A 23,866-nucleotide genomic window follows, 5' to 3' on the forward strand; every position below is an offset into this window, starting at 1 on the left:
TAGAGGAGGGTGGGGGTGGGGAGAGAGTAGCATAGAGTACAATGGGTGAGTGGGGGAGGGGATGAAGGTGATAGGTCAAGGAGGAGAGGGTGGAGTGGATAGGTGGAAAAGAAGATAGGCAGGTCGGACAAGTCAAGGAGTCAGTTACTGAGCTGGAAGTTTGAAACTAGGATGAGGTGGGGGAAGGGGAAATGAGGAAGCTGTTGAAGTCCACATTGATGTGTTTGGTCTATACCTGTCCAAAACATGTACCTGTCCAAATGTTTCTTAAATGACAAAATTGTACTTGCTTCACCATTATCTCTGGCAGCCTCTCACCACCCTGTGTGTGAAAACATTGTCCCTCTGCGCCCTTTTGGATCTCTCCCCTCTAGTCTTAGATTCCCCTTCCATGGGGAAAGCCTGTTGGCTATCTGCCTTATCTACGCCTCTCATGATTTTACAAAGGTCTCTATCAATCACCCCCCAACCCCCACCCCAGGTCTCTCACATGCCTGGGGGAAAATGCCTCAGCCTATCCAGACTCTCCTTATAACTTCGACCTTCCAGACCAGGGAGGAGTCTGTTAAATCTTTTCTGCACTCTTGTCTAGTTTAATAATAGCCTTTCTGTAATAGGGTGGCCAGAACTGCACGCAGTGCTCCAAACGTGGCCTCACCAATGTCTTGTACAGCTGCAATAAGATGTCCCACCTCCCATACTGAATAGTCTGAATGAGGAAAGCAAGCACACCTACAGCCGCCTTTACTGCCCTGTTTACCTGTGACTCCACTTACAACGGATTATGAACCTGTCCCCCAAGATCTCTTTATTCTAGGATGAGGCCATCCAGCCCCATAAGCTGCTTCACAGTTCAACAGGATCATGAACAGGAGTGAATCGGGCAACAAAAAGACTTTCAGAGATTTACAGAGATTTGTATTGCAAATTCTTTGCAGGACTACATCACCCATTTCCTCCTTTTCCTTTCGGATCCTTTCCCTATCCAAAAGCTAATCCCTAATTGAGATGAACAAAGTTTAGCAAGCCCCTGAATGACACACACTGCAGGAACCAGAAAGGGAATGGTAAACCAAAGAGTGTAAAATAAAGGAGTGAACAGGAACAAAACTGTGATTGAGGGGGAGATCAGGCAGCCCAGAGCCTGCCATGCCCACCTATCCCAGAATGCTTTGAGGCTACCAAACGCCCTCTCGCCAAGGACCTGCCAAGACATACAAGTGACTGGGGCAGAAAGCAGGGCTCAGGAACAATGACCCCTTCCACAACCCACTGCCTGAACCTGTTAATGATCCCTCACCAGATCCTGAACTCAAAGCTCTCTTAAAAACACAAGCCTAATTAAATCTGGCCCTCCTGTCTCAGAGGTAGGGACACTACCATAGATGTGGGATAGTTTTTGCTCCATTCACAACCCACCCATGAGAATGTGCACCCCATTATCCATCACTGTCAAATCGCAAATCACAGTGGGGTGGGAAGGGGAGATGAGGCACTTTACCCCCTTGCAGTGCTCATCTCTCTCTCTCTCTCTCTCTAAAAGTGTCACAGGTCATAGGATCATCCAGAGGCTTTTTGGCCCACCAGGTCTGTTTCTCCTCAAAGGGCAGTGGTTGCAGAATCTTTCAACAATTGCAAGGCAGAGGGCATTCAGCAATGCAGAATCATAAATTTCCTATAGTATGGAAACAGGCCATTGGCCCAACCAGTCCACACATCAACCCTCTGAAGAGTAACCCACCCAGACCCACTACCTTATCCTATGTTCCCCAAATCCTGCACCTGACCAACCCATCCCTGTTCGCTACAGGCAATTTAGCATGGCCAATTCACCTGACCTGCACATCTTTGGATTCTGGGAGGAAACCGGAGCACCCAGAGGAAACCCACACAGACACGGGGAGAATGTGCAAACTCCACACAGATAGTCACCCGAGATTGGATTCGAACTTGGGTCTCTGGTGCGTTAAACACCGAGCCAGAGCTGCGGTTAAAATCTGCTTCCCCATGACATTATTCAATGGTGGAGCAGCTCTTTGTTTGGATGGTTGTAGGGACACTGACTGTTCTTTTCGGGATGGAGTTCCAGGATAGTGAAGATATTGAATACAGTTCCAACTCAAGGTGGTGAGTGGCTTGGAGGGGATCTTGCAGGAGCTAGTCTTCCCCATGCACCTGCTACCCTTGGCCTTCTCGATGGAAGTGGGTTGTGGGTTTTGGAAAGTGCTGTCTAAGGAGCCTCGGTGAACGTCTGCAGTGCACCTTGTAGATCAGTCATTCTCAGTGGGGCCACGTACGGGCCCTGGCACATTTGAAGGGGGCCACAGACCAAAAATGGTGAGAAGGGGAACCCCAAAGGTTTATGGGGCCCTGGTAATGGAACCGATGAAATACCCAAGCAACAACCTTCACTGGAGTCAATCGTTTCCCTCCCACTTGTCAACACACCACTTGAATTCGGTGCCCCTGATAAATTAAATGCTAAAGCTCCTCCCACACAGCCTCACTCCAGAGTCAGTCAGGAATTAGACTGTACCGGGTCAATGTCATACAGACTTTAAAAAAAATTTTGTCCAGTATGTTGCAAATGTTCAAGTTTTCTTGGTGTTCAATAGTCAATGATTTTCTGTCTGTCTGTTCGTGTTTTGTGTCCCTGTTTGAAAGGGGGGGGGGGGGCCTGGAACCTGAGAAGTGCTCCAATGGGTGGGGAGGGGCATGGCCAAAAACCAGTTGAGAATCGCTGTTGTAGGTAACAAACTGGTGGAGGGAGTGGATGCTTGTGGATGTAATGTTTTGTCCTGAATGGTGTCAAGTTACTTGAGTGTTGTTGAGGATGCAAGTGGGGAGTATTCCATCACACTCCTGACTTGTGCCTTGTAGGTGCTGGTCAGGCTTTGGAGAGTCAGGGAGGTGAGTTGCTTACTGGAAAACAGAAATCTGTATGCACTAATGGACCATTTGCTGTTTCGTGCCCCTTGTTATGTGTCTTGGTTGCTCCTTCTTTTCTGTGGAATAGTCACTGCATTGCAAAAATAATTGATGAATATGGAGTTGAATATCCCACTCCGATACAGGTAGAACTTCACTTGAAATACAGAAAGGTGCATGGAGCATCGCTGAGGACTGCAGTTCAAAGACCCACTTTTTGCAGTAATCGGGAATGTTTGCTCCTGGAGTATTCAGGCAGTCTCTGAGGTGAGGCCTACACAAGTTACTGAGCCTTGCAAAGTCAGTCAGAAACAATCGGGGCAGCCTGTGGCCTCTGAGAAGGCCAGAAACGATGGTGTCATCTTCCTGAAAAGCAGGCAGTGGTGACATTCATTCATCCACACAACACTCCTACCCCCTGGCTGGCCCAGATCTGGAAAGTGCTCAGGAAACTGCAATCGGTGCGCCCACAGTTTCACGAGCAGTGGGCCTCTGTTTACGCACCCCTCAGTACGGACACAGAAAGCTGCCTGTCCGGCCAGGAATGTTAACCTGGGTTAGCACCACAGAAGCTCCCAGTACTGCAGCAGCAAGCTGACACAGCAGTACTAAGGCACGGGGAGATCCTCCACTTTTTGTCAGAGTTGACCCTGGATCGACGAACGCAATATGCTGCACTCTTCCACGAATTGATGGGTTTGTTTTACAAACTCCCTTTGTGATTTTGAACACTTCTATCCAATCATCGCTTCACCTCCTCTGCCCAGCTTCTCCAGTGTCTGAGGGTCCTGGCAACGTTCTGGGGTGTCTATACCACTCGTGGGTAGTGGTCATTCACATTCCTAGACCTGTTGGCACTGGGATCAATGGTACCAGCCCTGCTGGCACTCTAGCTGAGCCAGGGGACCCTGTAAACTGACCAGTCGTCAGCTGCTACCAGCTGGGGACAAGTGTTGAGTTCTGTTTCTTGTTGGCTCAGCTTACTGCTAGCCCTACAATTCCCTCAGGTGGAAGGTAAGAACATATGGTGAGTGAACCATTCAGCCCGTTTGCACCTGCTACACCATTCAAGCAGATAATATTCTGGTTCAACACCATAACTTCCTGAAGTATCTTCCCATCGCTTAATCTTCCACACACCCTAAAATCTGTCTTCAATATGCTGTCTGGAGAATTCCAGATCCTTTTGAGGAAGGATGTTTATCCTCATCTCATCCCTAAATGCTCGGTGCTGAGGTCGTGACCCTTCTGTTCTCTATCCCCTGGCAATGAGAATCATTTTCTCGGTATTGTCCCCACTGCCCAGTTCCTCATGGAGATGATATATTTCAAATAGATCACCTCTCATTCTTCAACATTTTCAGAAATGCCAGCCAATTCTACCCAAATCTCTCTGTAAAACACAATCCCCTCATTCTCGGGGTCAGTCTAGTGATCCTTCAGGGACTCCCTTTTGGATAAATCTGTCCTGATTAAGTAAGGAGACTCAAAGTGCCCACAGCACACACAGCGTTTGCCGCTAAACAATACCATCCATTATTCCAGGAAGGTAGCCTCAGCCTTTTGCTTCTCGTAAGAAGCTAACGCAGCGTTTTCCTTCCAGATCTCTCACAGTTCTGAGGAAAGAGGTGCTGCAAAAGGTGCTCATACTGTGCAGTGAGATGCAGCAGAGTTGCTCTCCGATGCACATAATGAGGTGTGGTTTGAAGGAAGTCCTGTGAGCTCACTTCACACTTCAGTAACATAGATGCATCATTGTCTATTTCTGGTTCACTTGGAAACAGCATAGACTTTTCTCGGTTCGTCGAAGAGATGTTGACCTCATTTTGACTGTCATTCTTTCCTCCAACATCTTGCTTCCTTCACAACCCCCCCATTCCCTTCCCCCCACATGCTCTGATGGGGGAAACCTCTCCAACTTCTCCCCTCCTCCCCAGAGGTGGTACTTTCATGACAAGATTAGAAAGTGAGACTTGACCAGTCAGAGTTTGACCACGCTTGATGGGTTGTTAGATAGTGATCAGATCCAGCCTGACACCAGCTGGGTGTTTTATCTATCAGCTCTCCATAGCAACTCTGACCAACTCATTCAACAACATGCACGAAGTGAACATTGCATGAGTTCAGTCCACAGTCATTATGAAGCTGTTAATATGATCACTATTTATTTTGAGGATCTTCTGTTTCCTTTCTGTATTTGAGGTGGGAATTTATCTTTCAGGAAAAGGTTTGCTTTTATGTAAGACCTTTTCCAAACCCACGGTCCCTCAAACACTCCATGGCCTGTTGGAGTGTGGGCAATAGAGCAGCCAATTTGCTGAAAGCAATCTCTCGCCAATAACAATGAAATAAACAGCGAGGCAATCAGTGTTTCAAAGGGACCACCCAGGAGGGTGGAAGGATATCATTAAGCTGGAGAGGATACAGAAGAGATTCACCAGGATGTTACAAGGAAGAATTATGGGGAGAGGTTGGGACTTTTTTTTCACTGGAGTGTAGGAGTTTGAGGGGTGACTTCATACTGGTTTATAAAAGCATGAAGGGTATAGAATGGCAGGCATCTTTTCCCTAGGGTGAGGGATTTCAAAACTAGGAGGCATTTTTTCCACACGAAAGGAGAAAGGTTTAAAATAGACACGTGGGGCAATATCTTTACACATGAGGGTGGTTGGTATGTCGAATGACCTTCCAGAGGAAGTGGTGGATGTGGGTACAGTTACAATGTACGTGAATTAGAGTTGTTTGGAGGGATAGGGGCCAAGTGCAGGCAGATGGGACTAGTTCAGTTTGGGATTACGGTCGGCATGGACTGGTTGGACCGAAGGGTCTGTTTCTATGCTGCATGGCTCTATGACTCTGTAACTGCAGGAGGAAGCACTTCCAGTTTCAGCAATTAAAAGACATGAATATGAAAGAATTAGAGGGATATGAGCCAAGTACAGAAAAGTGGGACTGGTTTAGTTTGGGAACATGTTTGGTGCGAACAAGTTGGACTGAAGGGTCTGTTTCCATGTGCTATGACTCGATGAAACTATGAATCTGTGACTCTATGGCAGATGAGTGTTGATTTTATATAAAAGGAATTAATTTTCACAAGATTAATTATTCGTTACATTACATTAGACTAGAGCAGATTAAGGTACTCAAAGGCAATAACCAACTGTTGTTTTATCCATTCACAAGAAGTAGGCATCACGAGCTAGACCAGCATGCATTGCCCACCTGTATTGAGAGTCAATCCATTGCTGTGGGTCTGGAGTCACAGGTACACCCGACTAGGGAAAGATGGCAGTTTCCTTCTCGAAAGGGCATCAGTGAACCAGTTGGGGCTTTCCCTGAACAATCGATTCATGGTCATTAGAGTCATAGAGTCATAGAGATGTACAGCATGGAAACAGACCCATTTGGTCCAACCCATCCATGCCAACCAGATATCCCAACCCAATCTAGTCCCACCTGCCAGCACACGGCCCATATCCCTCCAAACCCTTCCTATTCATATATCCATCCAAATGCCTCTTAAATGTTGCAATTGTACCAGCATCCATCACATCCTCTGGCAGCTCATTCCATACACATACCACCCTCTGTGTGAAAAAGTTGCCCCTTAGCTCTCTTTTATATCTCTCCCCTCTCACCCTAAACCTACGCACTCTCATTCTGGACTCCCTGACCCCAGGGAAAAGACTTTGCCTATTTACCCTATCCATGCCCGTCATAATTTTGTAAACCTCGATAAGGTTACCCCTCAGCCTCCGACGCTCCAGGGAAAACAGCCCCAGTCTGTTAAACCTCTCCCTGTAGCTCAGATCCTCCAACCCTGGCAACATCCTTGTAAATCTTTTCTGAATCTTCTCAAGTTTCACAACATCTTTCCAATAGGAAGGAGACCAGAATTGCATGCAATATTCCAACAGTGGCCTCACCAATGTCCTGTACAGCCGCAACATGACCTCCCAACTCCTGTACTCAATACTCTGACCAATAAAGGAAAGCATACCAAACGCCTTCTCCACTATCCTATCTACCTGTGACTCCACTTTCAAGGAGCTATGAACATGCACTCCACGGTCTCTTTGTTCAGTAACACTCCCTAGGACCTTAACATTAAGTGTATAAGTCCTGCTAAGATTTGCTTTCCCAAAATGCAGCACCTCGCATTTATCTAAAGTAAACTCCATCTGCCACTTCTCAGCCCATTGGCCCATCTGGTCAAGATCCTGTTGTAATCTGAGGTAACCCTCTTCACTGTCCACTATACCTCCAATTTTGGTGTTATCTGCAAACTTACTAACTGTACCTCTTATGCTCACATCCAAATCATTTATATAAATGACAAAACGTAGACGACCCAGCACCGATCCTTGTGGCACTCCACTGGTCACAGGCCTCCAGTCTGAAAAACAACCCTCCACCACCACCCTCTGTCTTCTATTTTTGAGCCAGTTCTGTCTCCAAATGGCTAGTTCTCCCTTTATTCCGTGAGATCTAACCTTGCTAATCAGTCTCCCATGGGGAACCTTGTCGAACGCCTTACTGAAGTCCATATAGATCACATCTACTGCTCTGCCCTCATCAAACTTCTTTGTTACTTCTTCAAAAAACTCAATCAAGTTTGTGAGACATGATTTCCCACGCACAAAGCCATGTTGACTATCCCTAATCAGTCCTTGCCTTTCCAAATACATGTACATCCTGTCCCTCAGGATTCCCTCCAACAACTTGCCCACCACCGAGGTCAGGCTCACTGGTCTATAGTTCCCTGGCTTGTCCTTACCACCCTTCTTAAACAGTGGCACCACGTTTGCCAACCTCCAGTCTTCCGGCACCTCACCTGTGACTATCGATGATACAAATATCTCAGCAAGGGGCCCCAGCAATCACTTCCCTAGCTTCCCACAGAGTTCTCGGGTACACCTGATCAGGTCCTGGGGATTTATCCACCTTTAACCGTTTCAAGACATCCAGCACTTCCTCCTCTGTAATCTGGACATTTTGCAAGATATCACCATCTATTTCCCTACAGTCTATATCTTCCATATCTTTTTCCACAGTAAATACTGATACAAAATATTCATTTAGTATCTCCTACATTTTCTGCGGATCCACACAAAGGCCGCCTTGCTGATCTTTGAGGGGCCCTATTCTCTCCCGAGTTACCCTTTTGTCCTTAATATATTTGTAAAAACCCTTTGGATTCTCCTTAATTCTATTTGCCAAAGCTATCTCATGTCCCCATTTTGCCCTCCTGATTTCTCTCTTAAGTATACTCCAACTGTGTTTATACTCTTCTAAGGATTCACTTGATCTATCCTGTCTATACCTGACATATGCTTCCTTCTTTTTCTTAAGCAAACCCTCAATTTCTTTAGTCATCCAGCATTCTCTATACCTACCAGCCTTCCCTTTCACTCTAACAGGAATATACTTTCTCTGGATTCTCGTTATCTCATTTCTGAAGGCTTCCCATTTTCCAGCCGTCCCTTTACCTGCAAACATCTGCCCCCAGTCATCTTTCGAAAGTTCTTGCCTAATACTGTCAAAATTGGCTTTTCTCCAATTTAGAACTTCAACTTTTAGATCTGGTCTATCCTTTTCCATCACTATTTTAAAACAAATAGAATTATGGTCACTGGCCACAAAGTGCTCCCCCACTGACACGTCAGTCACCTGCCCTGCCTTATTTCCCAAGAGTAGGTCAAGTTTTGCACCTTCTCTAGTAGGTACATCCACATACTGAATCAGAAGATTGTCTTGTACACACTTAACAAATTCCTCTCCATCTAAACCCTGAACACTATGGCAGTCCAAGTCTATGTTTGGAAAGTTAAAATCCCCTACCATAACCACCTTATTATTCTTACAGATAGCTGAGATCTCCTTATAAATTTGTTTCTCAATTTCCCTCTGACTATTGGGGGATCTATAATACAATCCCAATAAGGTGATCATCCCTTTCTTATTTCTCATTTCAACCCAAATAACTTTTTTGAATGTATTTCTGGGAATATCCTCCCTCAGCACAGCTGTAATGCTATCCCTTATCAAAAATGCGACTCTTCCTCCTCACTTATCTCCCTTGCTATCCTTCCTGTAGCATTTGTATCAGATTAGATTACTTACAGCATGGAAACAGGCCCTTTGGCCCAACAAGTCCACACCGACCCTCTGAAGAGCAACTCACGCAGACCCATTCCTCTACATTTACCCCTTCACCTAACACTAGGGGCAATTTAGCATGGCCAATTCACCTGACCTGCACATTTTTGGACTATGGGAGGAAACCGGAGCACCCAGAGGAAACCCACGCAGACATGGGGAGAATGTGCAAACTCCACACAGAGGCAGGAATTGAACCTGGGTCTCTGGCGCTGTGAGGCAACAGTGCTAACCACTGTGCCACCGTGCCACCCCAATCCTGGAACATTAAGCTGCCAGTCCTGTCCATCCCTGAGCCATGTTTGTGTAATTGCTATGATATCCCAGTCCCATGTTCCTAACCATGCCCTGAGTTCATCTGCCTTCCCTGTTAGGCCCCTTTGCTTTGAAATAAATGCAGTTTAACTTATTAGTCCTACCTTTATTAGATTTTTAATTCCATATTTGTTCTTGAATTCAACCTCCACCAGCTGCCATGGCGGGAGTTGAGCCCAGGTCCTCCAGAACATTCCCTGGGTTTTTGGAGTAATGCTGCTGAACCATCACCTCCCTGAAGTGTGAGATTAAACGATAAATCATGTGATGAAAATCAGGACAAAAGGACAGGAAATCAAACTAGTGAAAGATAAATTGGAGAAGCCGGGACATGATAGATAGAATTCAACTATCTGTAGATAGATAAAGTGATGGAGACAAACGGCCAAGAATAATTCCAGAAGCACTGACATGAGCAGCATGTTGTTTCATTCAGGGTCGATGAACACGCAATAGGGCACAAAGAGACAAGATGGGTGATGGGGTGCCCAACATGCGACTCCTGATGCCCTTTAAGGAGAGGTTACTGACCTTGACCTCCCCGAGAGTTGATTGACTGTGCCAGGTCCCTGGGCTGAATGGGACACTGCCCCTGACAGACTGTGCCAGGTCCCTGGCCTGATATCGGACCCTGCCCCTGACAGACTGTGCCAAGATCCTAGTCTGATGTTGGACCCTGTCCCTGGCAGTCTGTGCCAAGATCCTAGTCTGATGTTGGACCCTGCCCCTGACAGACTGTGCCAAGACCCCAAGGCTGAAGATTTAACTGAGGACCGCTCCCCTTCATCTTTGCACCTTCATCCTTTGGCTGAAACATAATGCCCTGTGAATGCCACGTGAGGTGCTAGCACATGGTGCATTGATATATCACAGAGTGGTCCACCCCCTTTGTGTGATCACCACTGACAACCACCATTGGCTTCCCCAGGGTTGGGAGTGCACAGCAGGTTGGAGGCGAAGCGAAAGTACTGTTAGCACTGGCTGAGGGAGCAAAGTGGGAAAAGGCAAGGCAAGTCAATCCAAAGTACTGTCCCCTATACGTAGGTCGGACATTTTTCCTGAGGATGGGAGGAGATTGGTATGTGAAGGATGCCCATGCTGTGGATGTGGGCACACTGCCCGTGGTACATTGAGATACTGGCTGAGAGTCTACGGCCGTGGACAAGAGGGGCCGTCAGTCAGCTGATGCTGTCTGGTACCTACATGTCAGGAATTCTCATCATCTCGTTCCTTGTGAGACAACCCACTGATATCAGACATCAGTTGAGCAAGGCTCCTCTGAGCCACCTCCTCTATATTTACATCTGTCCTGAAATAAGGAGACCAAAACTGCACAAGTATTTGACACGTGGCCTTTCCAACGCGCTGAGGAACCTAAGCACAGCTTCCTTCCTTTTCTTGTCACACCCCCCCCGTATCGTTAGTGATTGGGGTTAGCATCTCATTAGCTTTCTCGGTTACGTGCTGTACCTGAAGACTCACTTTTTTTGTGACATGAGTCCGAGAACACCTTAAACCCCCTGGGATTCCACAGTCGTGCTCTGTTTAAGCAATCCTCCACGTTTATTCTTCCAGCCAAATTTAGCAACTTCACATCTTCTTACATGACGCACCATTTGTCAGATTTTTGCCCACTCACTGAACTGAGCTATAAGTCTCACCCTTCTCGTGTCCTTGCACAGTACTTTCCTGACAATCTGAATGCCGTCCACATGCTTTCACCTGATCGAAATGGTTAAAAGGCTGAGAACCCCCCTCAAAGACTCTGGATCCGCTCTGTTTCCTCTCAGCCAGCCAGTTTTCCTTCTGTTGCTAAGATGCTGTGAGCTTTGGTTTTCGGCAACAGCTGGTGCTGTGACTAAACAAGTACCTTCTACAAATCAAAGGAAAGGATACATCCACACTTCCTTTCCATAATGGATCTTACTCCTTCAAAGAACTCGAATGAATTGGTTAAACGTGATTTCCTCTCATGCAACCAATGGTTATCTTGAGTTTTATTTTCTAAATGTACAGCTATAATCTTTTTCATGTTTGATTCTAACATGTATCCCACAAAAGATTGTCAAGACGTTTGGATTATGGTTTCCTATTTCCAAATCCCCCCTTCGAGAACAGTTGGGTCATATTTGCTAGTTTCCCATCTTTCCCAGATTGAGGGAACTTTGGAAAATGAACATTAACTGGGTGGTATGGCTCAGTCCAGCAGAGTGGAGCACCCACCCCAGCCTGACCTGGACACTGGGAGATGGCTCTGGTCACCAACGCTTCCAAGCAGTGGGCATGGGCAAGACCCGTGCCAAGCAGAGCACCAGCGAGAGGGATTCATGGCAGGTGCCCCGATAGTTAGCCACTCACACAGGTTCAGCTCCTGTTTCACCTTGGCTGAATGTTCATTCCTGGACATGCCCTGCTCCCCCTCCCACCATACCCCAAGCATCTTCTAGAGAACTCTCCCGATGGTGAAAGGGACAAGCGACTGTTGGTCCAGTCCCACAAGAATGTGGCCTTGTTTGTGCCTCAATTTATCCATTTCATGCTCCCACCCACGTTTATGATGGTACTAGGATGGAATGGGCAGGCGATGGGGGTTCTTGCGCGGCATAAGCCCCTAGCACAGAGCAGCTGGGCCGAATGGCCTGTCCATCCTATTGCTTTGGTGGCTATGTTCCTGAGAGATAAACATGAATAGCACGTGTCATGTATGAGACGACAGTTTCGGGATTAGTCAAACAATCACGAATTAATATGTGGGCAGCCACATTGTGGTCAAGTGATTCTGTAATTCAAGTGTAACGTTATAGCAACCTCAAAATTCCTCAAAGACAAATCTGACGATGAAGTTGTTGTGACTGCTGTTGAGGAATATATACTCTCACTCATACCCCTGTCCTCCATGGCAACACTATTTTAAGGAGATTCCCCTCTCCATCTTTCCATCACTTACATCAGTCACTGAATCATCTCCTGACCATATGGGCTATTTCTGATTTCCTGTCGCAGGATAAACAGCGTGTAAACACCAGCACGCTATGAAGGTGGATTTAGACAGCAATCTCCAGGGTGAGGGGTGATGAGACTGGGCCCACAAAGGACAATCTGTCCAAGAGAACATGGATAAACGTATATTCCAGATCCTCAAAGTCTCAGTTAGTCAGTGCAGGATTGAGCCTTCAAGATCCTCAAAACGACACTGCAATATGCAGTGAGATCATCACTAGGGAAGGACTCTCTGAATATAATTACCATCTCAAAGCTGAGAGGGTGGAAACAGTCTGAGGGTGAATTCAGATCACTGTCTATTGTCCTTTTCTCACCAGCCCAATATCTAGTCCCCATCCTGACCTCAACACCTCCAAACATCTCCACAGGGAGCAAAGACCACCACAGGAATCAAGATCACCACAGGGGGCCCAGACCACCACAGGGGGCCCAGACCACCACAGGGGGCCCAGACCACCACAGAGGGACAAGACCACCACAGGGGGCCAAGACCACCACAGAGGGCCCAGACCACCACAGGGGGCCCAGACCACCACAGGGGGCCCAGACCACCACAGAGGGACAAGACCACCACAGGGGGCCAAGACCACCACAGAAGGCCAAGACCACCACAGGGGGCCAAGACCACCACAGGGGGTCAAGACCACCACAGAGGGCCAAGACCACCACAGGGAGCCAAGACCACCACAGGGGGCCCAGACCACCACAGAGGGACAAGACCACCACAGGGGGCCAAGACCACCACAGAAGGCCAAGACCACCACAGGGGGCCAAGACCACCACAGGGGGTCAAGACCACCACAGAGGGCCAAGACCACCACAGGGAGCCAAGACCACCACAGGGGGCCCAGACCACCACAGAGGGACAAGACCACCACAGGGGGCCAAGACCACCACAGAGGGACAAGACCACCACAGGGAGCCAAGACCACCACAGGGGGTCAAGACCACCACAGAGGGCCAAGACCACCACAGGGGGTCAAGACCACCACAGAGGGCCAAGACCACCACAGGGGGCCAAGACCACCACAGGGGGCCAAGACCACCACAGAGGGTCAAGACCACCACAGAGGGCCAAGACCACCACAGGGGGCCAAGACCACCACAGAGGGCCAAGACCACCACAGGGAGCCAAGACCACCACAGGGGGCCCAGACCACCACAGAAGGCCAAGACCTCCACAGGGGGCCCAGACCACCACAGAGGGACAAGACCACCACAGGGAGCCAAGACCACCACAGGGGGTCAAGACCACCACAGAGGGCCAAGTCCACCACAGGGAGCCAAGACCACCACAGGTGGCCCAGACCACCACAGAGGGACAAGACCACCATAGAGGGCCCAGACAACCACAGGGGGCCAAGACCACCACAGGGGGCCCGGACCACCACAGAGGGACAAGACCACCATACCGGGAGGCTACCATGCCTGGCCAAGACCACCTTTCTCTCTTTCAGGCACTTGGGCCTAGTCGCGGGCCTGGACCCTCAGCCTGGCTTGTGAGGCCAGGCCCAGGTTGTGAGGGGCAGTCAGCCTGGGCCTTGCTCCTCACTTGCCAGGAGAAACCGGGCCGGGGTGGAACCATGACGGGCTTGGCCAGGCGTTGCTGCTGCTGCTGCTGCTGAGGCCTTCTCCCTGAGCTGCTTAAAGAGGACAAAGAAGGAATGGAAGAAAAGAGCGAAAGAAGAAAGAACAAAAAGAAAGAAAGAGAATCCAATTGGAGTGGACAAGCCTCAGGCTCACCCTCCCCCACCCTCTGCCACCATCTTAAAAGTAAGTCTGGGTCAAGAGAGATTTAAAGATAAAAGGAAGATCCATTTGCTATCAGTGCAGGCCTGTTACTTGCTTGAAGATTGACTTTCTGAAGTGAAAGGTTTTAATCTTTGAAATCAGAACTCAGAATTTGTCATGGTTTGAATGTTGCTTGCTTTATCCCTGAATTGGATGGAATTATTTCCTTTCTGTAGTTCCCCCTGAGACAGTGCTGATGAGCTGCCTTCTGGAACTACTGCTTTCCACTGATCTGCAGGCACCTCCCCCCCCCACCCCCCCCCAACCCCGCCACAGGGAGGCGGTGCCAGAACTCTGAACCCGTGAATGCTGGAGGAACAGTGAGATATTTCCAAGTCAGGAAGGTGAGTGACTTGGAGGGAGGATTGCAGTGGCTGGTGTTGCCAGTATCTGCTGTCCTTGTCATTTTAGACGGTGATGGCCCTGGGTTTGGAAGGTGCTGTCGAAGGAGCCTTTGAGTAATAGAGATGTACAGCATGGAAACAGACCCTTCGGTCCAACCCGTCCATGCCAGCCAGAAATCCCAACCTAATCTAGTCCCACCTGCCAGCACCCGGCCCATATCCCTCCAAACCCTTCCTATTCATATACCCATCCATCTGCCTTTTAAATGTTGCAATTGTACCAGCCTCCACCACTTCCTCCAGCAGCTCATTCCATACACATACCACCCTCTGTGTGAAAAAGTTGCCCCGTGGCTCTCATTTATATCTCTCCCCTCTCACCCTAAACCAATGCCCTCTGTTCTGGACTCCCTGACCCCAGGGAAAAGACTTTGCCTATTTATCCTATCCATGCTCCTCATAATTTTGTAAACCTCTATAAGGTCACCCCTCAGCCTCCGACGGTCCAGGGAAAACAGCCCCAGCCTGTTCAGCCTCTCCCTGTAGCTCAGATCCTCCAACCCTGGCAACATCCTTGTAAATCTTTTCTGAACCCTTTCAAGTTTCACAACATCTTTCCGATAGGAAGGAGACCAGAATTGCACACAATATTCCAACAGTGGCCTAACCAATGTCCTGTACAGCCGCAACATGACCTCCCAACTCCTGTACTCAATACTCTGACCAATAAAGGAAAGCATACCAAACGCATTCTTCACTATCCTATCGACCTGCGACTCCACTTTCAAGGAGCTATGAACCTGCACTCCAAGGTCTCTTTGTTCAGCAACACTCCCTAGGACCTTACTATTAAGTGTATAAGTCCTGCAAAGATTTGCTTTCCCAAAATGCAGCACCTTGCATTTATCTGAATTAAACAGGTAGATGAGAGTAAACCGGTTGATATGGTGTATATGGATTTCAGCAAGGCATTCCCCACAGTAGGCTATTATACAAAATGCGGAGGAATGGGATTATGGGAGACATAGCAGTTTGGATCAGTAATTGGCTTGCTGAAAAAAAACAGAGGGTTGTAGTTGATGGAACATGTTCGTCTTGGTGTCCAGTCACTAGCGGCGTACCACAAGGGTCAGTGTTGGGTCCACTGCTGTTCGTCATTTTTATAAATGACCTGGATGAGGGCTTAGAAGGGTGGGTTAGTAAATTTGTAGACGACACTAAGGTTGGTGGAGTTGTGGATAGTGACGATGGATGTAGTAGGTTGCAGAGAGACATAGATAGGATGCAGAGCTGGGCTGAGAGGTGGCAAATGGAGTTTAATGTGGACAAGTGTGAGGTGATACACTTTGGCCGGAGTATTCGGAATGCAAAGTACTGGGCTAATGGTAAGATTCTTGGGAGTGCAGATGAGCAGAGAGATCATGGTGTCCATGTACACAGACCCCTGAAAGTTGCCACCCAGAATGACAGGGTTGTTAAGAAGGCGTACAGTGTTTTGGCCTTTACTAATAGAGGAATTGAGTTCCAGAACCAGGAGGTTATGCTGCAGCTGTACAAAGCTCTGGTACAGCCACACTTGGAGTATTGTGTACAGTTGTGGTCACCGCATTATAAGAAGGATGTGGAAGCTTTGGAAAGAGCGCAGAGGAGATTTACTAGGATGTTGCCTGGTATGGAAGGAATGTCTTATGAGGAAAGGCTGAGGGCCTTGAGGCTGTTCTCGTTAGAGAGAAGAAGGTTGAGAGGTGACTTAATAGAGATATACAAGATAATCAGAGGGTTAGATAGAGTAGACAGGGAGAGCCTTTTTCTAAGTACGGGAACAGTAAACACGAGGGGACACAACTTTAAAGTGAGGGGAGATAGGTATAAGACAGATGTCAGAGGTAGTTTCTTTACTCAGAGATAGTAAGGGTATGGAATGCTTTGCAATGGTAGTAGATTCACCAAGTTAAGTGCATTGAAGTCATCGTTGGACAGGCAAATGGACGTACATGGAATAGTGTAGGTGGGATGGGCTTCAGATTAGTATGACAGGGTGGCTCAACATTGCGGGCCGAAGGGCCTGTACTGCGCTGTAATGTTCTATGTTCTATGTTCTAAACTCCATCTGCCACTTTTCAGCCCATTGACCCAGCTGATCAAGATCCCAGTGCAACATGTAGATGGCGCTTACTGCTGCTGCTGAGCGTCGATGATGAAGTAAATAAATATTTGTGGTAGCGGTGGTGCAAATCCAAATTTGTCCTGGACAGTGTCAAACTTCTTAAATGTTGTTGGAGCTGACCTCATTCAAGTGTGGTTCCATCATACTCCTGACCTGTGCCTTGCAGACGGTGGGCAGGCTTATGGGAGTCAGGGGGTGAGTTACCCGCTGCAGGACTCCCACCCTCTGACCCGCTCTTGTATTTACACGACGAGTCCAGTTCAATTTTTGAACAATAATAACCACCAGGATGTTGATAATAGGAGTCCAGTGCCTCAGAGAACAATGGTTAGATTCTCTATAGCTGGTGATGGTCATTACCACTTGTCAATCCAAACCTGGATACTGTCCAGGATTTGCAGCACTTGGACATGATCTGTTGCAGTATCCAAGGAGTCGTGAATGATGCTGAACAATGATGCAATCATCAAGAAAACATCCCCACTTCTGACCTTATGATGGAGGCGAGGTCATTGATGAAGCAGCTCAAGATGGTTGGGCTGAGGACACTACCCTGAGGAACTCCTGCAGAGATGTCCTGGAGCTGAGATGACCAATCTCCAACAAACACCACCATCTCCTTCAATGTCAAAGTAACACTCCAACCAGCAGCGATGTTCTGGTAGAGGTTTTTGAACAAGAGACAGAAGCCTTCTTGATCCTCACTATTTCTGCAGTTACGGCATTCACACATTGGCTCAGCCTCTGTCAGATTTGTTGTTAATTTCTAATGATCATTCTCCTTGTATTCCCTTGGCTGAGAATGCTCTCTACCTCTTAGGATATCTCCCAATATCCATCAATGGCAATTCAATATAGAGTGGAGTCTTTTAGAAATGAAATCTTAAAATGGCTAATCTCCCAAAACTGTCGCAGGGTGTTTTCACATCAGGTGACAGATCCATCCATTAGATTTTGAGAGGAAATTAACTTTGTCAGCCATCAGTTTGGTTGGTTCAGTTTCAATGCTTTACATTTGGTGAGGTCACTACCATCTCAATTGATCCAACGTCAATATTTTCTGTTCACCCGTGTTGAACAGCTCCATTGACCTTCCTGTGGTCTTCATGGGATTGGGCGTTTCTGCTTGTAATTGACTCTGAACCTTTTCTGGAGCTTGGCATTGTGGGTGCAAAACGTCAGGTGACATCTGGCAGCCATTTTGTAATTTTCCTTGTGTCCACTGAAAGAGAGATCAGCATTTTAAAAAGTGTATTATGTCATAACAATCAGCAATGGAAGAGTTGGGGGAGATGTTCGAGAAAGTTGGAAAGAGGAAAGTGACAAAAAGGAGGACCAGACCTCACGTTGAGTCCTTGAATCAAGAGCTTTCACAGTTATGTACTTTTAGTATCCTGCAAATCTTCCCAGACCCTTCATTTTAATCCCTAGCCATTGTCACGTGGCAGCAGACTGACTCAGTTAGGATCCAGGAAGTAGATGAACAATGAGTTATCTGATTCATGTGATGTTGAGTAAAGATAAACGTTGGCTTATACACTCCACTCCTCCACAATGATGACCCAATAGTTCTGATTAGCACCACCTCAGAGTAGTTTCGACAATGCTGCACTAGTCTGGATTCAAGAACCTATCTTTCTCTCCCCCTGTCTTAAATACACTCAATGTCTCGGCCTCCACAGTCCTCTGTGGCAACGAGGTCCACAGATTCCCCACCCTCTGGCTGAAGAAATTCTTCCTCATCTCAGTTCAAAGTGGTCATCCCTTTCACTCTGAGGCTAGACTCTCGGATACTCATCTCTCCTACTCATGGAAACATCTTCTCCCCATATACTCTACCCAAGCCTCCCGTAAGTATTCCGTAAGTATAAATCAGATCCCAGAGAGGTTTTCTGATGAGGAGAACCTGAGTAAGTTGGGCCTCATTGGGATTTAGAAGAATGAGGGGGTGACGTTATTGAAACTCACCCCTTGTGGGGCAGTCGAGGAACAGGGTGAGGGCTCGCCCATTTACTCACTCACATTCCTGACTTGGAAATATGTCGCCGTTCCTTCACTGTGGCTGGGTCGAAATCCTGGAATTCCCTCCCTAATTATGTTATGGGTCTACCTAATGCAGTGGTTCAAGAAGGCACCCACCTTCTCAAGGGGCAAATAGGGACGGGCAATAAATGCTAGGCCCAGGCAGTGATACCCATGTCCCATGGGCGAATGGATTTTTTTTTATAATATCAGGGATATTATTTGTAGATTGTTGATTAGGGACATGCAGAGCTTACCAGGGACATGAATTGTGAGCCATCTGATTGAAAGGGGTTTGACTGGGTGACCACATCACCCACTCTCCCACATTTCTCCACTACCCCGTCCAATTCTGAAGCCCCTCTTCCAATGGGGATTGAGTCTGAGGTTATTGATGGCTTCTGGTTTCCCGGGAAAAGAGTGAATTCGGGTGTGATGAGCTTCAGCTGGGCAGGAAGGTGGTGTGGGATGATCAACTGATGCAGGTTCGCAACTGCAATAATAATAATAATAACAACAAAAGAATCAGCACAGACTCGCCATTTAATAATTCCAGTGAGGAACAATCTGAAAATGCATTCCAGCGGGAGGTCAGCAGGGAAACATTCAGTTGAGGTTTACCATATTTTCAAGTTTTTAAGTCATCGCAATGGAATTTTCAAAAATTCCACAGGAGTTAGTAGATGCCTCTTGTTGGCTGGCTGTTCTGTAAAGGCAGGAGGGGGCAGTGGTCGATGGGTGAGGGAATACAGGCACGCTCTCAGAATAAGGACGACTTTCACCTTCCCGTATTGCTCCGACAGTGAGAGCACTTCCCTTTTGTACAAGAAAAGGCCTAAGTTTGGGTCCTGTCATCAGCTGCTGATTGTCGGTGCTTCCTTAGTGAATGTGTGACTGTTGCGACAGCACAGAGTCTCCTGGCTGTTTGAGAAGGAGTGTTGTACAGTTTTAGCGCCCTCTGAGTGGATGTGTGTTTCTCAGTTTCTGTCTGAGCATCCTGAGCTCTGTCTTTAAAGTGTTTTCCCTTATTATAAAGTCATAGCGTCATTACAGCATTGAAGGAGGCCATTCAGTCCATCAAGCCCATGGCAGGGTCGATGGAGAAATCTACTCCTTTAGACCTCTTCACAGTTTCACTGTGCCTGGCCTACCGAATCCTGTTAACATCCTAAACCCTCAATCTGCATTCAAGTTCGGATATTCCAGGGAATCCAGGCCACATTAAGGGGCACGTTCCTCATCATCTAACCCTCTGTTAGGACGAGGAAGGTGGGAGAACTGGACCATCAATCCTCGATCGATCAGCCCCTATGGGTGAGATGTCAAGACTGCTATCCAACTGGCCTTGTGACTCTCATGCGACTCCCCAACATGGTATTACTCTGTGTCTGAAACTTAAAAGCTGAAAATCGGCACTACCTCTTCGATTTGCAACAAGTCAGTCTTGCAGTGAACAGACAACTGCATCAATTCATTAGCACCTCGGTACAGTGGCAGCTGGAAGCTACAGTGCACCAAGACTCTTCCAACAGGACCTTCCAAACCTTCATCCTCTATCACCGAGCACAACAAGGAATATACCCACCTGCTCGGCCCACTCTCAATCCTATACTGGGCATGTAGAGTCCCAGCACGGAAACAGACACATTATCCCAAACTAAGCTAGTCCCACCTGCCAGCTCCCGGCCCATATCCCTCCAAACCCTTTCCCATTCACGTAGCCATCCAAATGTCTTTTAAATGTTGCAATTGCACCTGCGACCACCACTTCCTCAGGACGTACATTCCACCTAGGAACCACCCTCTGAGTAAAAATATTTGTGTTTTTTTTAAATCCCTCTCCTCTCTCCGTAAAAATTGCACCCCTTAGTCTTGAAATTCCATATCAGATCTTTCCTCAACACCTTTGCATATTTTTAAGGCACAGTTAGACAGATCCTTGATTACAAGGGGAATGGAAGATTACCCGGGATACATAGGAACGTAGAGTTAAGGTTAGAATCTGATCAGCCATGATCTTGTTGAATGGTGAAGCAGGCTCTAGGGCCGAATGGCCTAATCTGGTTCATAAGCTGTGGATGGGAGCAGGAATGAATGATAAATGTTTTACTGAAACTATGCAAGGCACCAGTCGGAGAATACTGCGAACAGTTTTCAGTCACTTACCTCAGGGAATATCTCCTGGCATTGGAGACAGTCCACTCAGCTGGGAACAGATATGGAGATACAGTCTAGTGACTGGATTGAAACTGTACACACTGGAGTATAGATGGATGAGATGAATGAAACATTCAAGCCCCTCAGTGTGCAGTGGATAGATGTGGAAAGGGTGCTTCCCCCTTGTGGGTGAGTGTAGGACCAGAGGGCAGTATCTCAGAACAAGGGGTTGCACATTTCAGACAGAGAGACAAGGAGGAATTTCTTCTCTCAGACAGTTGTGAATCTGTGACCCAGCCAGTGGACTGTTGAGGCTAGATCATGAAGTGAGGTGAACAGATTATTAATCAGTAAAGGAATCGGAGGTGGGGGGGGGGGGGGGGGGGAGGGTACGGTGGGTGGGGTGTTGGGGGTGGCGAAAAGGTGACAGAGTGGGGTTGAGGATCATCAGCCACAATCTCAGTCAAGGCTGGAGCTGACTCAATGGGCCAAAGGGCCTGTGTCTGATGGTCTTCTGGCCATGTTCTTGGAGGGTGCTGCTGAAGGCGGCTTGGTGAGTGACTGCAATGTATCTTGTAAATGCCACTCACCACTGCTTCGGTGTGTCAGTGATGAACAGATGGAGACTTCCCCATGTTCGTGAGGAGGAATTTACAGGGAGGCCTGTGGACGGTGCAAGTTTCACTCTGATTGAGTTTTCAGCAATGACTTGTGAAGGGGGATAGTGGGGGGAATGAAGCATCAATGACATTGGCTGTGAGTCTGGAGCTGGATCACCCCAGGAAGACAGCGATTCCCTTCCCTGAAGGTGGGGGCCCCCCCTCCCTGAACCTTTACAACAATCCCTTGTTTTTTATCTGGCCTTTTATCCCAGATTTATTAACGAGATTGAAGTGTCAATCTCACAAGTTGTTGTGAGATTCGAATTTGCCTTTTTGAAATGTTAGCCTCGACCATTCATAGAACATAGAATAACATAGAAAAATACAGCGCAGTACAGGCCCTTTGGCCTCGATGTTGCGCCGATCCAAGCCCACCTAACCTACACTAGCCCACTATCCTCCATATGCCTATCCAATGCCCGTTTAAATGCCCATAAAGAGGGAGAGTCCACCACTGCTACTGGCAGGGCATTCCATGAACTCACGACTCGTTGAGTAAAGAGTGATTCGATCATGAATCCAGGAACATTGCAACAAAAAGGAGATCATTACCACCCTCCTCAAGGGTAACCTGGGATAGTCAAAGCTGTAGGCAGTGGTCACATCCTGGTGAAAGATTTTCTATCACTGCATCGGGATAACACCATTACATAAGAGGATGAGCTGAAGTTTTTTTTTAACTGAATAACTCTATTTCCAAATTACTCATTTTGTTGCCCTGATTTGATGTTGACTAATTCTTGTTGGAAACTTTTGACTAATGTGACAGTCTTGCACCATATTGCAGCAGATAAGGCGCAAAACAGGAATCCCAGTAAAGGTACCAATCACGTATACGTGATCTAATTATCCCCTGTGGCTAGGGTTGACCCTCCCACGTTACTGCATTTAAACCTGGATTTGTAAACAACCATTACACAGTTCCCCTTCTGGGCAGACATAACACAGGGAAGAGGAGGATTAATTTCTCAATAACTTGTTCATCTTGAAAGAACATGAGAATGACAAAGGAAAATAGAAGGGTTTTGACTTACTCAACAGTCCAAGACAACATGCTCTATATATTTATTTATTCATATTATATATTGATAGTCACAAATAAATCCAATATTCTATAACCTCCCCAGATTAGAATGCTCAGGGTTAAGCCATTCCTGGGTTTGGGAATTTTCTAGATTGTAGAATGATGTTCAAATTCCTGGGAATAAACATACGGACCTGAAAATGTCATAGATATAGTCACCTGACGGAGAAAACGGAAATAAAATACCAGAAATCTTAACAAAAATATTTTATTTATTTATTCAAAAATTGAGCCTTCAGTGTATATAAGACTTAGGAGCAGAAATTAGGGCATTCGGCCCATCGAGTCTATTCGATCATGGCTGATAGGTTTTTTAGCTCCATTCCCCCGCTTTCTCCCATAACCTTTAATCCCCTTGGCAATCAAGAACTTACCTATCTCAGTCTTAAATATACTCAATGACCTGGCCTCCACAGCTTTCTGTGGCAGTGAATGCCATAGATTCCCCACTCTCTGGCTAAAGACGTTTCTCCTTCTCTCTATTCTAAAGGGTCTTTCCTTTTACTCTAAGGCTGTGCCCTCGGGACTTCGCCTCTCCCATCAATGGAAACGTTTTCCCAACATCCTCTCTGGCCAGGCCATTCAGTGTTCTGTTGGTTTCAATCAGATCCCTCTCATCCTTCTAAACTCCATCGAGTATAGACCCAGAGTCCCCAAACATTCCTCATATGTTAAGCCTTTCACTCCTGGGACCATTCCTGTGAACTTCCTCCGGACCCGGTCCAGGCCCAGTACATCCTTCCTGATGTATGAGGCCCAGAATTGCTCAAAATACTCTCAGTGTGGTCTGACCAGATATACTCCTCAGAATGTTAGCAGAAAAACATGCTGCAATTACTTGGCTCTGTTCAAAACATTTTCCACATAACTGGAATTTCTAAACAGTAGATGTCCGGACTAAAGTGGCTATAGTGTTTTACTAAATTTACTCCAGGGATGTGATTGTCGCTGCTGGGCCAGCATTTATTACCCGTGTCTAATTGCCCTGGTCAAGTGGGGGGTCTGCTGCCGACTTCAACCACTGTCGTCCTTGGGGTGTAGGGCTACTTAAAGTGCTGTTGGGAAGGGAACCCAGGATATCGACCCAGCAACAATGAAGGGACAGCAGAGTTGTTCCAAGTCAAGGTGGTGAGTAGGTGAAGGGGAACGTGGATTTGTGGTGCCATTTGCCTGTATCTGCCGTCCTTCTAGGTGGGAGAAAGGGCTGTTGAGGACCCTCAGTGGATTTTTGTAA

Source organism: Chiloscyllium punctatum, chromosome 30, assembly GCF_047496795.1.
Source record: "Chiloscyllium punctatum isolate Juve2018m chromosome 30, sChiPun1.3, whole genome shotgun sequence".
Taxonomy (NCBI): domain Eukaryota; kingdom Metazoa; phylum Chordata; class Chondrichthyes; order Orectolobiformes; family Hemiscylliidae; genus Chiloscyllium; species Chiloscyllium punctatum.